Below are 13,275 nucleotides of genomic sequence, written 5' to 3'. Positions count from 1 at the left end.
GCATCTAATTTCAATTTTAAGCCACAAGTCATTCAACTTTTACCAAATTTTCATGGCTTAGATTCTGAAAATCCATATTTGCATTTAAGAGAATTTGAGGAGGTTTGCAACACTTATAATGATCAAAATTATAGCATGGATACTGTTCGATTAAAGCTTTTCCCTTTTTCCTTAAAAGATAAAGCTAAAACATGGTTGCAAAATTTGAGATCAAGTTCAATAAGATCATGGGAAGAAATGCAACAACAATTTCTAAAAAAGTTTTTTCCTTCCCATAGAACAAACTCTTTTAAAAGACAAATTACAACTTTTTCTCAAAAACAAGGGGAAACATTTTATCAATGTTGGGATAGATATAAAGAGTTACTTAATACATGCCCACATCATGGTTTTGAAATATGGAGAATAGTTTCTCACTTTTATGAAGGTTTAATACCTAAAGATAGGCAAATGATAGAATTCATGTGTAATGGAACTTTTGAAGATAAAAACCCAAATGAAGCTATGGAATATTTGGAGTCATTAGCAGAAAATGCTCAAAATTGGGATAATATAGGCTCAATTGAACCACCAAGTAAAACCAATAATTCAACAAATGGAGGTGGTATTTATCATCTTAAAGATGATGTAGATGTTCAAGCTAAACTTGCATCTTTAGCAAGAAAAATCGATTCATTAGAAATGAAAAAGAGTGATCAATTAAAAAGTGTTCAAGAAATTGTTTGTCATATATGTGACACACATGATCATCTTACAAAAAATTGTCCTACTTTGCCTTCATTTAAAGAATGTCTCCATGAACAAGCCAATTATGTTAACAATTTTAAAAAACCAACATTAGATCCTTTTTCACAAACATACAATCCTGGTTGGAGAAATCATCCCAATTTTAGTTGGAGGAACGATAATAATGTACAACCTTCACAATAACCTTTTCAAAATAACCAAAATCATCAAGGTTATGCTCCTTATATCCCACCTCCAAGAAAAAATTTTGAAGATGAAATTCATGCATACATTCAAAAGCAAGAGTCTATCAATATTCAAAACATTCAATCTATGAATGATTTGAAAGAAACTCTTGCAAAATTTGCATCTGCACTTAATATTCATGAAAAAGGAAAATTTCCATCTCAACCACAACCTAATCCTAAAAATCAAAATCAAGAAAAATTTGATCAAGTAAAATCTGTTATTACTCTTAGAAGTGGTAAAATAGTTAATGATCCATATAGTGATGAAAACAAAGATCAATTAAACTCAAAGAGTAAGGATTCAAATCCTGATACTTTTGAGAAAGATGATGCTTTGAGTCCTAAAAATAAGAAAATTGATGATAAAATAAATAAACATGTTCCTTTTCCTCATGCATTAGTAAATAATAAAAAACAAAAAAATGATTCTGATATTTATGAAGTTTTTAAACAAGTAAAAATAAATATTCCATTATTAGATGCTATTAAACAAGTGCCTTCTTATGCAAAGTTTTTAAAAGATTTATGTACTGTGAAAAGACAATTGCATGTAAAGAAGAAAGCATTCTTAACGGAGCAAGTAAGCTCTATTATTCAAAATAATTCTACCTTGAAATATAAAGATCCCGGTTGTCCAACAATTTCATGTATTATTGGAAAAAATAAAATTAAAAAAGCTTTGTTAGATTTGGGAGCAAGTGTGAATTTAATTCCTTATTCAGTTTATGAAAAGCTTAAGTTGGGAGATTTAAAACCTACATCTGTCACTCTTTTACTAGCCGATAGGTCAATCAAAATACCTAGAGGTATCGTAGAAGATGTGTTAGTTCAAGTCGATAAATTCATATATCCTGTGGATTTTATTGTCTTGGATACACAACCAATAGAAGTACATAACGAAATTCCAGTAATATTGGGACGTCCATTTCTAGCAACTTCAAATGCTTTAATTAATTGTCGAAATGGAATAATGAAATTGTCTTTTGGAAATATGACTTTAGAACTTAATGTGTTCAATTTATGTAAACAACCAAGTATTAATGAAGATGAAGATGATAATCCAATAGAAACAATTGTGGAAGAAAATATACACCAAGAAAACTTAAATCAACAATCTGAAGTTTGTTTAGTGGAAAGTTTTGATTCAAAAAATGTTTTTAAATCAAAGTTATTTGAAGAAATTAATGAACTTGAAGAAGTAAAAGAAAATGATCATCCAAAACTTGAATTAAAACCCTTGCCAATAGAACTAAAATATGCTTTTCTTGGTGAAAATCAAACATATCCTATTGTAATATCTTCTACCCTCTTACCAAAACAAGAAGAAGATGTAATAACACTACTTAAAAAACACAAAAATGCAATTGGATGGACTTTGCAAGATATAAAAGGTATAAATCCTTTAATCTGCACACATAGAATTCATTTGGAAGAAAATGCTAAAACATATCAACAACCACAAAGAAGATTAAATCCACACATGAAAGAAGTTGTTAAAAATGAAGTTTTAAAACTATTAGATGCCGGAATTATTTATCCAATCTCGGATAGTAAATGGGTAAGTCCAACACAAGTAGTACCAAAAAAATCAGGCATCACTGTTATAAAAAATGAAAAGGGAGAATTATTACAAGCTAAGATTCCATCTAGTTGGCGTATGTGCATTGATTATAGAAAATTAAATGATGCAACTAGAAAAGATCACTTTCCGTTACCATTTTTAGATCAAATTTTAGAGAAAGTGGCAGGTAATCCTTATTATTGTTTTCTTGATGGGTATTCGGGGTATTATCAAATACCAATATCAATAGAAGATCAAGAAAAAACTACTTTCACTTGTCCGTTCGGAACTTTTGCTTTTAAAAGAATGCCATTTGGTTTATGTAATGCTCCGGCTACTTTTCAAAGATGCATGCTAAGTATTTTTAGTGACATGATTGAAGAATTTGTGGAAGTTTTTATGGATGATATAACTGTTTTTGGAAACTCATTTGAAAACTGTCTTAAAAATTTGGAAGAAGTTTTAAAAAGATGTGAAGAAAAAAATCTTGTTTTAAATTGGGAAAAATGTCACTACATGGTTAAATCCGGAATTGTGTTAGGGCATGTCATATCTGAAAAAGGAATTGAAGTTGATAAAGCTAAGGTTGATGTTATTGCTAATCTACCATCACCAAACACGATCAAAGAAATTCGATCATTTTTGGGTCATGCGGGATTTTATAGAAGATTTATAAAAAATTTTAGCATAATATCGAAACCAATTTCAAATCTTTTAACAAAAGATGCACAATTTGAATGGACTCAAGAATGTGAAACTGCTTTTAAAAAGATAATTAATCTTTTAACTACATCACCTATTTTACAACCTCCTGATTGGTCTTTACCATTTGAATTAATGTGTGATGCAATTATGCTGTAGGAGCCGTGTTAGGACAAAGAAAAGAAGGTAAACCTTATGTGATCTATTATGCAAGTAGAACCTTAAATAGTGCTCAAATCAATTATTCAACAACTGAAAAAGAATTACTTTCAGTAGTGTTTGCATTAGATAAATTTCGATCCTATTTAATTGGTTCTACTACTATTGTTTACACTGATCATTCTGCCATAAAATATTTATCAAATAAACAAGATGCTAAGCCGAGATTAATAAGATGGATTTTGTTGTTACAAGAATTTGATCTTGTAATAAAAGATAAAAAAGGAAAAGAAAATGTAGTAGCCGATCATTTATCAAGAATAATTTCTGAATCATCTCAAAATGAAATACCAATAAATGAAAATTTTCCGGATGATCAACTATTTTATGCTACTACTATGCCTTGGTTTGCTAATATTGTAAATTTTCTTGTGACAAATAAAATGCCTTCTCATTGGAGTTCACAAGATAAAAATAAATTCTTGAAAGAGGTCAAAAAATTTTATTGGGATGATCCTTATTTGTTTAAGTATTGTCCTGATCAAATTTTTCGACGATGCATACCCGACAATGAGGTAAGTAGTGTCATTAAATTTTGTCATTCTGAGGCATGTGGAGGTCATTTTTCGTCAAAGAAAACAGCTGCAAAAATCTTTCAATGTGGATTTTATTGGTCTTCTTTATTCAAAGATACACATTCATTTTGCAAATCTTGTGAAAATTGTCAGAAAATGGGTTCAATTTCAAAACGAAACATGATGCCTTTAAATCCAATCATGATTATTGAAATATTTGACAGTTGGGGAATAGATTTTATGGGTCCATTTCCATTATCTTTTGGATTCACTTATATTTTAGTAGCTGTCGATTATGTTTCAAAATGGATTGAAGCAATTGCATGTAGAACTAATGATCATAAAGTTGTGATAAAATTTTTGAAAGAAAATATTTTTAGTCGATTTGGAATACCTAGAGCTATAATAAGTGATGGGGGAAGTCATTTTATAAATAAATCATTTTCTTCGTTGTTAAGAAAATATGGTATTACACATAAAGTTTCTACTCCATATCACCCTCAAACGAATGGTCAGGTTGAACTTGCAAATAAAGAAATAAAACAAATTTTGGAAAAAACAGTCAATCCAAATCGAAAAGATTGGTCTTTAAGATTAAGTGATGCATTATGGGCATATAGAACTGCATTTAAAACATCATTGGGGATGTCACCATATAGATTAGTTTTTGGAAAGCATTGTCATTTACCTGTTGAAATTGAACATAAAGCTTATTGGGCAATTAAAGCGTTTAATACTAATTTAGATGATGCATCTAAATCAAGAAAATTGCAATTAAATGAACTAGAAGAATTAAGAAATGATGCATATGAAAATGCAAAGATTTATAAAGATAAAACAAAAGCATTTCATGATAAAAATATTATGAGAAAATCTTTTGAAATCGGACAAAAAGTTTTACTTTATAATTCTCGCTTGCATTTGTTTCCAGGAAAACTTAGATCGCGATGGTCTGGACCATTTATTGTTAAATTTGTCTATCCTCATGGTGCTGTTGATGTTGAAAATCCTAAAAATAATAATGTATTTAAAGTTAATGGGCAAAGACTTAAACCGTTTATAGAAAATGAAGTTCTTAATGAAGAGTTTATGCCTTTATATGATCCAACTTAATTGTTACTTATATTTTTATTTTATTTTTGCAGAATTGAGTTCACTTCCCGGTTAAGTGGCGGATAACGGTACTCCGTGACTACTTTCAGTCGGTTTTATTTCAATTTCCCAAAATAATTGAATATATATATATATATAAATATATATTATGGATGAAGATATCAAAAAACTTGGTAAATATTTTCCATCTGTTTCTAAAAAAGTTCTGAGAATGATTTATGAAGGCAGATGTGAAAGATTGAGAATGCTTATGCAAAAAGGAATCCCTGAGGATATTCGTCTTATAATTGAAGCCAAGGTTCGATTAGGTGGTGAAGTTCCAAAATTCTTACTTGTTCGAAATATGTCTGGACTAGGAAAAAGTACCTATGCGAAGAAAAGAAGGGCTAAAAGGTTAGATGTTTGTCATAATTGTGCCAGATGGACTTGTAATAGACAATGCAGATCTTTGGGATATGTTTCCACAAATAGAGAAGATAAAATTGATTTCATTAAGAATGGGCTGAGTAAAGAGTCATTGGATGATATCTCATTGACTCTTGAGACGCATTCTAGTGGAGATGTAAAAGGTCAACTTCTCCGTTTATGGAAACTATTCCAAGCGCAGCGTCATGGTAATGGTCTTGGGAATCTGACTAAAAAAGACCCTATTTGCCAATTTATAAGAAAATTGGATGGGAAGCCAACCCTCAACTCATAAGAAGACGTTGAAGTCATCATTGATTCAACATGTTACGAAATGGTTTGTGTTTGTTCCTCATCTTCAATAAATTCCAGGTGATATCTCTTTCATCATGTACTCTTTATTTTTCTTGTAAAAAAAAAAAAAAAAATTAAAAACAATGTCATATTCAGGTTTGGGGGAGGGTTTATCTCTAAAAAAAAAAAAAAAAAAAATTTAAAATTTAAAAAAAATATATATATATTTCTATAATAATATTTATTTTTCTTTTTCAATGGCAGAGTAAGGAGTCAAAAACTCCTGACACGCATTAGTTTTTATTTATCATTTTATCACAATAGATTAGATTTTAATATTCCGTATATATTTAAATTGCAAACTACTAAGAAAATGAAGTCTTTTTGTATAGATGTTTATTTATTATTCTTTTTATCAATTTAATAAAAAATATATAATTGATGGGATATAAGTTATAAATAATATATAATTGTGTGTTTTCAAATACATATTTTTTAAAACTTTTATGAGTATATAATTAAAGTGATATTGATTGAATAAATAATAACATGTATAATTGAGGGAATTAATTTGTAAAAGTGCAATAGTTACTCACATAAATTTTGTGAGTGAGGGGTAAGAATTGAGAAAACAACTTATAAGCTTTTATTGATTATTAAGAAATGGTTGATTACTAGATTAAACCCATTTTGAAAAAAAAAAAAAAAATGAAAATTGGCTGCAAAGTTGTTTGAAGTTTGATTGTAAAGATGTAGAGTATTAATATCTCTACTATAATTATTAATGTAATAGATTTACCTCATAAAAAATAAAAAAATAAATAAACTTTGAAAAAAAAATGTTACATTTTCAAAGTTTATTGGAGGTATTTGATTATGTAAAAACAATTTTGCAGCCAAGCAAAAAAAAAAAAAAACAAAAAACAAAAAAACAAAAAAACAAAAAAAAAATGGGTTTATTCTTTGTAAATCATCCTATCTTATTTTCAATATTAGGTTATTTGATTGTCTGCTTTACTAGCCATTTTCAAAGAGTGTATAATTTTCTTCCAACTCCACGAGTGAAAAACAGCTATATATGAAATACTTTAACCCGAGAGAATATGGAGTTGAGACTTTTACATTAATATTCCTGATGATATACATGTTATGAAAATGATTTCTATTATCCTTTTAATTATATTATTCTCAAAGTTTTTAGAAAATATTTATGTAAAAAAAAAAATTATATATATTTACTATTTTGATATTGTGTGAAATATATATGTATAGCCCATCCAATTACATATTAATATATTGGTTGATAATGAGATTTATAAATAAACATATGAACTCCTCACAAGTGTGTTTTTAAAATTTTAAAGTTTGCAAATTTGAATATATATATTAAGGAATAAAAATCTAACTTGTGATTTTATGATATTTTATGATATTTTATGATATTTTATTACTAAGGGACTAGTAATTAGCCGGTTTGGGGGTGTGATGAAACTTAAAATTTGTAATTATTTATATGTTAAAAAGTGTGTTTTAAAATTTAAGTTTAATTAAAATTATGAAGTTGTATTATTTTAGTGTTATGTGTTTATATTTAAATGTTTTACTAAAATGTTGTATTTTACGGTTTGCACAGGTTTGGTAAAAATAAAATTACTCAAGCTACAGTGGTCATAATGGAGTAATCTCAAAACCTGTAGAATCACAAAAGAGGCATCTTCAACTTTGTAGAAGACAAGAAATTCCAAAAACTTCATTAAGATGATCAAAATAATAAAACATCAAAATGGAGATAGATTTACTTTTACTATGACCAGCTTGGAGTAAAAATATCATAAGTATTTCATATGTTATCCAAAAGGGGTGAATGAGTTGTCCAAACACATCTACACAAAATATCCTACGTGTTCTATGTTGAAAAGAAAGGCTGAATCGGTGGTCTAAGGCATCAAACATGCCAATTAAAGTTGGGTCATGGTATTGACATTCAAGGAGACAAGCACCCACCAACTTTACTATTTCACATTTAATGAGCCTTGGACTCTTCCTCTCATTTGGCCTATAAATAGATGTGTTGTATAAGCTTTGTAGTGTGCAAGAGTGTAGAGAATTCTTCATTTGTAAAATAAATATTGTGTGTGTGAGAATAAAAGTTTGAGTGTGCAAGTTTCTCAAGTTCAAGTATGAAATTTCTTTTATCTTTATTCTTGAGTTTCATGTTCATGGAAAGCTAAATCTTTTTATGTCAAGGTGAAAAGGTTTCATTGTTGGTCAAGTAAGATTGTCTATATTTTGTATATTCTTTTCTTTTCTATTTTTATTTTTACTAATTGATCTTTATTTGTAGGTATAATTTTGGATGATTTGTTGTTATCTATTTACATCAAATGCTTGGTACCTTGAATGTGGTTACCTTGATTTGTTGTCAAATATGATACAATAATTACTACAATAATTATATACTATAAATATATGTATCTATTTATAATAAAGTCATATATATTATTTAGACGATAGCGTGACACTGTCGGTTGTTCTAAATAATATATTGTGATTTGAACTAACATTTACTTTATCGCATCTAACTTTTACTTTATCGCAACTAACATTTACTTTTCCGCAACTAACATTTACTTTCTCGCATCTAACTTTTACTTTTCCGCAACTAACATTTACTTTATCGCATCTAACATAAAGTCATATATTTTATTTAGACGATAGCGTGGCTCTGCCGGTTGTTCTAAATAAAATATTGTGATTTGATCTAACATTTACTTTTATGTCAATTTATATTTATGCATTTATATATATATTATGGGTACCATGTATTAAATATCGGTGGATATTAATATAGTGGGAACTATATTATATGATATACTTGTTTAAATATTTAATTGTTCTTTTTATGTTTATATTTATTCATCTATATATATATTATGGGTACCATGTATTAAATATCGGTTAATCTGATATTAATATAGTGGGAACTATATTATATGATATACTTGTTTAAATATTTCATTGTTCTTTTATGTTTATTTTTATTTTAGTTTCTTTTATTTATTTTTATTTAGCAATCTTAATTAAACCAACAATGAACCTTTGAAACCTTGACAATTTTATAATTTGTGTATTTGAAGTTTTATAATAATATTTTCATCTATAATATATTATTGCTAAAATTAAACTTACAACATCCTCTCCGTGGATCGATCTCGTACTCACGAGTATATTACTTGCAGACAACCTACACTTGGGTGAATTACAATTTAAGTTGTAGCAGTTAGCCGATGATGATAGAGTTGAAAAAAAAATTTAGAAAATATTGCTTTTGATTGAACATGAGAAGCTGTTGGTTGAATCGTGGATCATTTTTAACCACGCATGTTAGACTGGTGTAGTGTAGCGAAGTAATTGATGAAGTTCGTGTTTGCTTGACCATTGCACGACAATAGGTGTTTGTTGTTCATGATAGTGCTTTGGATTCTTGATAGTTGTTAGACATTCCATGTATGATCTTGGGCGTACCTATAAAATTTTTGAAAAAACTTTTGTTGAAAATTAAGTTAACTCCATCCGGGTTATGATCAAGGGATTGAAATCCTAATCCTCTGTTCTTGACTAAGTATGCGGATTTCATGGGGTTAATAATTTTGAAATTTTAAAATAACAATTCCATCCGGGCTTGGAAAATGATTGAAATCCTAATCTTTGTTACATAGCTAAGTTTGCGGGTTAAATGGGATTGATGGTCCATCCGGGCTATAGATGAGGGGATTGAAATTCGAATCCTATCTTAGTTATAGCTAAGTTTGCGGGTGATTTTTGGGGCTTATAAAAAATACCGGGTGCAAAATCCAGAGGTACGTAATTAATCTCAAGAAAGTACATGTTTTTGTTTGGGATTGTTGAGATGACGGAGTGCTGGATTGTGACACTTACACTGATTTGTCATAGGTCGCTAAGAATTCTTAGGACAGATTCTTTTGAAGTTGCATGAAACTGGAATGACATGGCACACACACATGTTTACGTTAAACTGACAGTGTATTGTGAACAATCAGAAGTTTTGTGGATTTAAGTTGTTGAAGTTGAAACTTATCGGAGGCTATGTTGTTCATGATTTATTCTTACTTATGTAATTGTTTGCATTTTGTTTTTGCATATCTTTCTCGAGGGCGAGCAAGGTTTATGTATGGAGGTGTTGATAAGTGCATTTTATATGCATTAGTTCGTGATAGATTTATGTCTATTTTGTGTGCATTCATATTATTTTTATATGTTTTCATGTGTTTTAGTGCATGCTTGTGTATTTCACTCCTCGGGTTAATTTTGTAGGAAAATGAATTGTTGAATAGTGAATTACGGAGCAGATTTGTTCAAAAAATCAAATTTAATTTTAGAGAGATCCAAATCCGATCTCCACCGTTCCGAATAAGGGTCAAGATGTTTTGAAGCTGGTGTCCAAATTTAAGCTTGATCCGACAGCTAGATCTCGAGATATGAATTTTTCAAAATCGTCGCTCGTAGTAGAAATTTTGTGTTGTGCGCGCGCGAGAATTAAGCTCGCCCGCACGCGAGTCAGAGGTCTAGAATTCTGTTTTTTTGTTATACGCGCGGGCGGGACTTCTTTCACGCGCGCGCGCGTTTTCTGGCATCAGATTTTTGCGAAAAGTCCTTGTATTGGAAGGAAATTAATTGGTAGGCGTTCCGGACCATATATATAGAAGATATAATATATTTTTGGGGGTTCCGAAGTTCCAGAAGGCAGAGAGATTGCACAAGGGGGAAGGCGGCTACTCTAGGCTTGGGAGAGAAGATTTCTTTTCTTTCTTTTGTTCTTTTTTCTTAATTTTTGTTTAATTATTATTTTTAATTATTGAGTAGTTTTTCTTCAACCAATACGGCGTGATTGGGCAGAACAAATTCATGTAGAAAACTTGGATGTTTGTTTGGGATTTTTCAGAGTTGATTTTATTTTATTGATTGTCAGATTTATATTTGTCTTGTGAATAGTCTGATCAACTGTTTGCTTGCATGTTAATCGATTCCAAGTCGACAGATGAGGTTTTGATTTTGATCTTTTTGATAATCAACATATTGTAAAACCGACTAGAAATAGAATTCAGTTTCAGTGCGCGGTTTGGGTGTAAACTAAATTTTCATAAATATTTAATGCATTCAAATTTGATTAGAATTACGAAAGATTAATCCGTCAATATTTAAATAGGTTTGATTGTTCTAGAAATAGTCCTTTGAACAAATTAGGAGAATTCCCGTGAATTAAGATTAAATCTGAGTCCTGAATCGACTGCATGTTACATGATTTGTTCGGTACCTACATGTGTCTTGGTTGTCTTTGTTTTAATTATTTTTTATATTCAGTAATTTTTATTCTTATTTCTTAAGCAGTTTTTATTTTATATTCTTATTTTATTTAATTCAAAATCCTTTATATTATTTTGTTTAGATTAAGTAAGATAATTAAATCTTGAGAATTGACAACAGTCCCTGTGGGATCGATACTTGGACTCTCTATCCACTTTACTATTACTTGACCTAGTGCACTTGCTAGTAAATACCGATTTTACCGATCAAGTTTTTGGCGTCTTTGTCGGTGACTTTTTAGTTAATATTAGGATAGATTATTTGCTTGAGACTAGACAATTTTTTTTCTTGCATTTGTTTATTTTTTTATTTTAATTTTATTGTTTCTTACTTGTGAGGTACTTGGAGATGGATCATCGACAGGTGTTCACAAGGTTTGACCAACAATACTCGAAGCCTTTCTATGCTGTTTGGGGGAGATTCAATGATTTGGCGAACAGATTTCGATGCCATGATTTTTCAAACTACACTCTAGTTCGGATTTTTTATGGTGGTTTGGATGCGAAAACAAAGAGTTGGGTTGATTTTGGAGCTTTGGCTACTGACAGTCACTTGTTCAACAGAGATTACGACAGTGCGATACACTTGTTAAATGATATGGCAGATTTCGACTACCATTGGCATTGTGATCCTTCACTGCAGGGTTGGAGTCACCAATATCCTCCAGATATCAACTCTATAAAATTTTCAAACCAACCACCAGAGTATCAAGAAGAGTATATCGGGTATTTTGAGGATGATCATGTGGCTCAGTTGGAGAACATGGTGCGACAACAACAGAGATAAATCAGTTCTTAGAAAGCCGCGTCAAGTCTTTGAGTCTTTTGGATGAACATATTGCGCTTCTTAGAGAACCAATTTTTGAGATCTGCCAAGAGAATGAAGTAATTGAGCCAGAGCAAGAAAAACTATTTTTTGAAGAATCTTTATGTGATGAGGAGCTAAAAGTGATAGTGGAGGAGGAAGAAACATACAAGGCAAAAGATTTGACCTCGTCAGTGGTCTTTAAATGTTCTCCACTTGAAGATTCGTTCTTGCCATTGACGCCAACTCCACAATATTGCATCCTCTATGAGCTTCAGCCTATATTCTAAGTCTCCTTCCAAAAGAAAAAATTCATGTCGAGTATTGCTGGACCAACAAGCTTGAACTGCATATATCATGCCAATCTTGAGGGCAAAGGAAATCAAGACCCATACGTAGAGTCTTATGATTCTTACTATGGGCGGCAGCCACTCTTTGATGGTCGGGCTGTAGACTATAAATTTAGCGCTGACTGGGAGGCAACCCAGTGTTCTCTTTTCATTATTTTTTTATTGTTATTTTTCTTTTTATTATATTTTGCTAATACAATGCCTTACCTGTCGCCTTTATATGTGCAGTATATTGCCCCGCCACCAGAAGTTGTTGTTGGACTTTTACAAAGGAGGAAGAGGACGAATACAAAACTAGGGGAGTATTATTTTTGTTTTCATTGTGTGTGTGTTTTTTTATGCATTTTGTTCATTGTTTCTGAAGCATTGAGGGCAATGCTTTGGATAAGTATGGGGGGTGATATTTAGTTTTGTTTCGTTCATCATTGTGTTTTGCATTCATATGGTTTAGTTCTTTGCATATAGTTTGTATTCATGCATATCATTATGTTTTGTATTTGTGTTGTGTGAATAAGTAGAATGATGAAAGTTAGCCGATGATGAAATAGTTAAAAAAAAAATTAGAAAATATTGCTTTTGATTGAACATGAGAAGCTGTTGGTTGAATCGTAAATCATTTTTAACCACGCATGTTAGACTGGTGTAGTGTAACAAAGTAATTGATGAAGTTCGTGTTTGCTTGACCATTGCACGACAATAGGTGTTTGTTGTTCATGATAGTGCTTTGGATTCTTGATAGTTGTTAGACATTGCATGTATGATCTTGGGCGTACCTATAAAATTTTTGAAAAAACTTTTGTTGAAAATTAAGTTAACTTCATCCGGGTTACGATCAAGGGATTGAAATTCTAATCCTCTGTTCTTGACTAAGTATGCGGATTTCATAGGGTTAATAATTTTGAAATTTTAAAATAACAATTCCATCCGGGCTTGGAAAATGATTGAAATCCTAA

At 30.3% G+C, this 13,275-nt stretch overlaps 1 non-coding gene across 1 annotated transcript; it reads right to left on the bottom strand.

Moving 5' to 3' along the window:
• Positions 1-281: 281 nt before the first annotated feature.
• On the bottom strand, positions 282-392 carry LOC140876845 (small nucleolar RNA R71). Its single transcript, XR_012149077.1, has one exon. It is a non-coding gene; the product is annotated as a small nucleolar RNA R71 (small nucleolar RNA).
• Positions 393-13,275: the final 12,883 nt, after the last annotated feature.

The sequence above is a fragment of the Henckelia pumila genome, chromosome 1, assembly GCF_033568475.1.
Source record: "Henckelia pumila isolate YLH828 chromosome 1, ASM3356847v2, whole genome shotgun sequence".
Classification (NCBI taxonomy): Eukaryota; Viridiplantae; Streptophyta; class Magnoliopsida; order Lamiales; family Gesneriaceae; genus Henckelia; species Henckelia pumila.
Note: the sequence above shows the minus strand (reverse complement) of the source record. Positions and strands in the feature narration are given on the sequence as shown.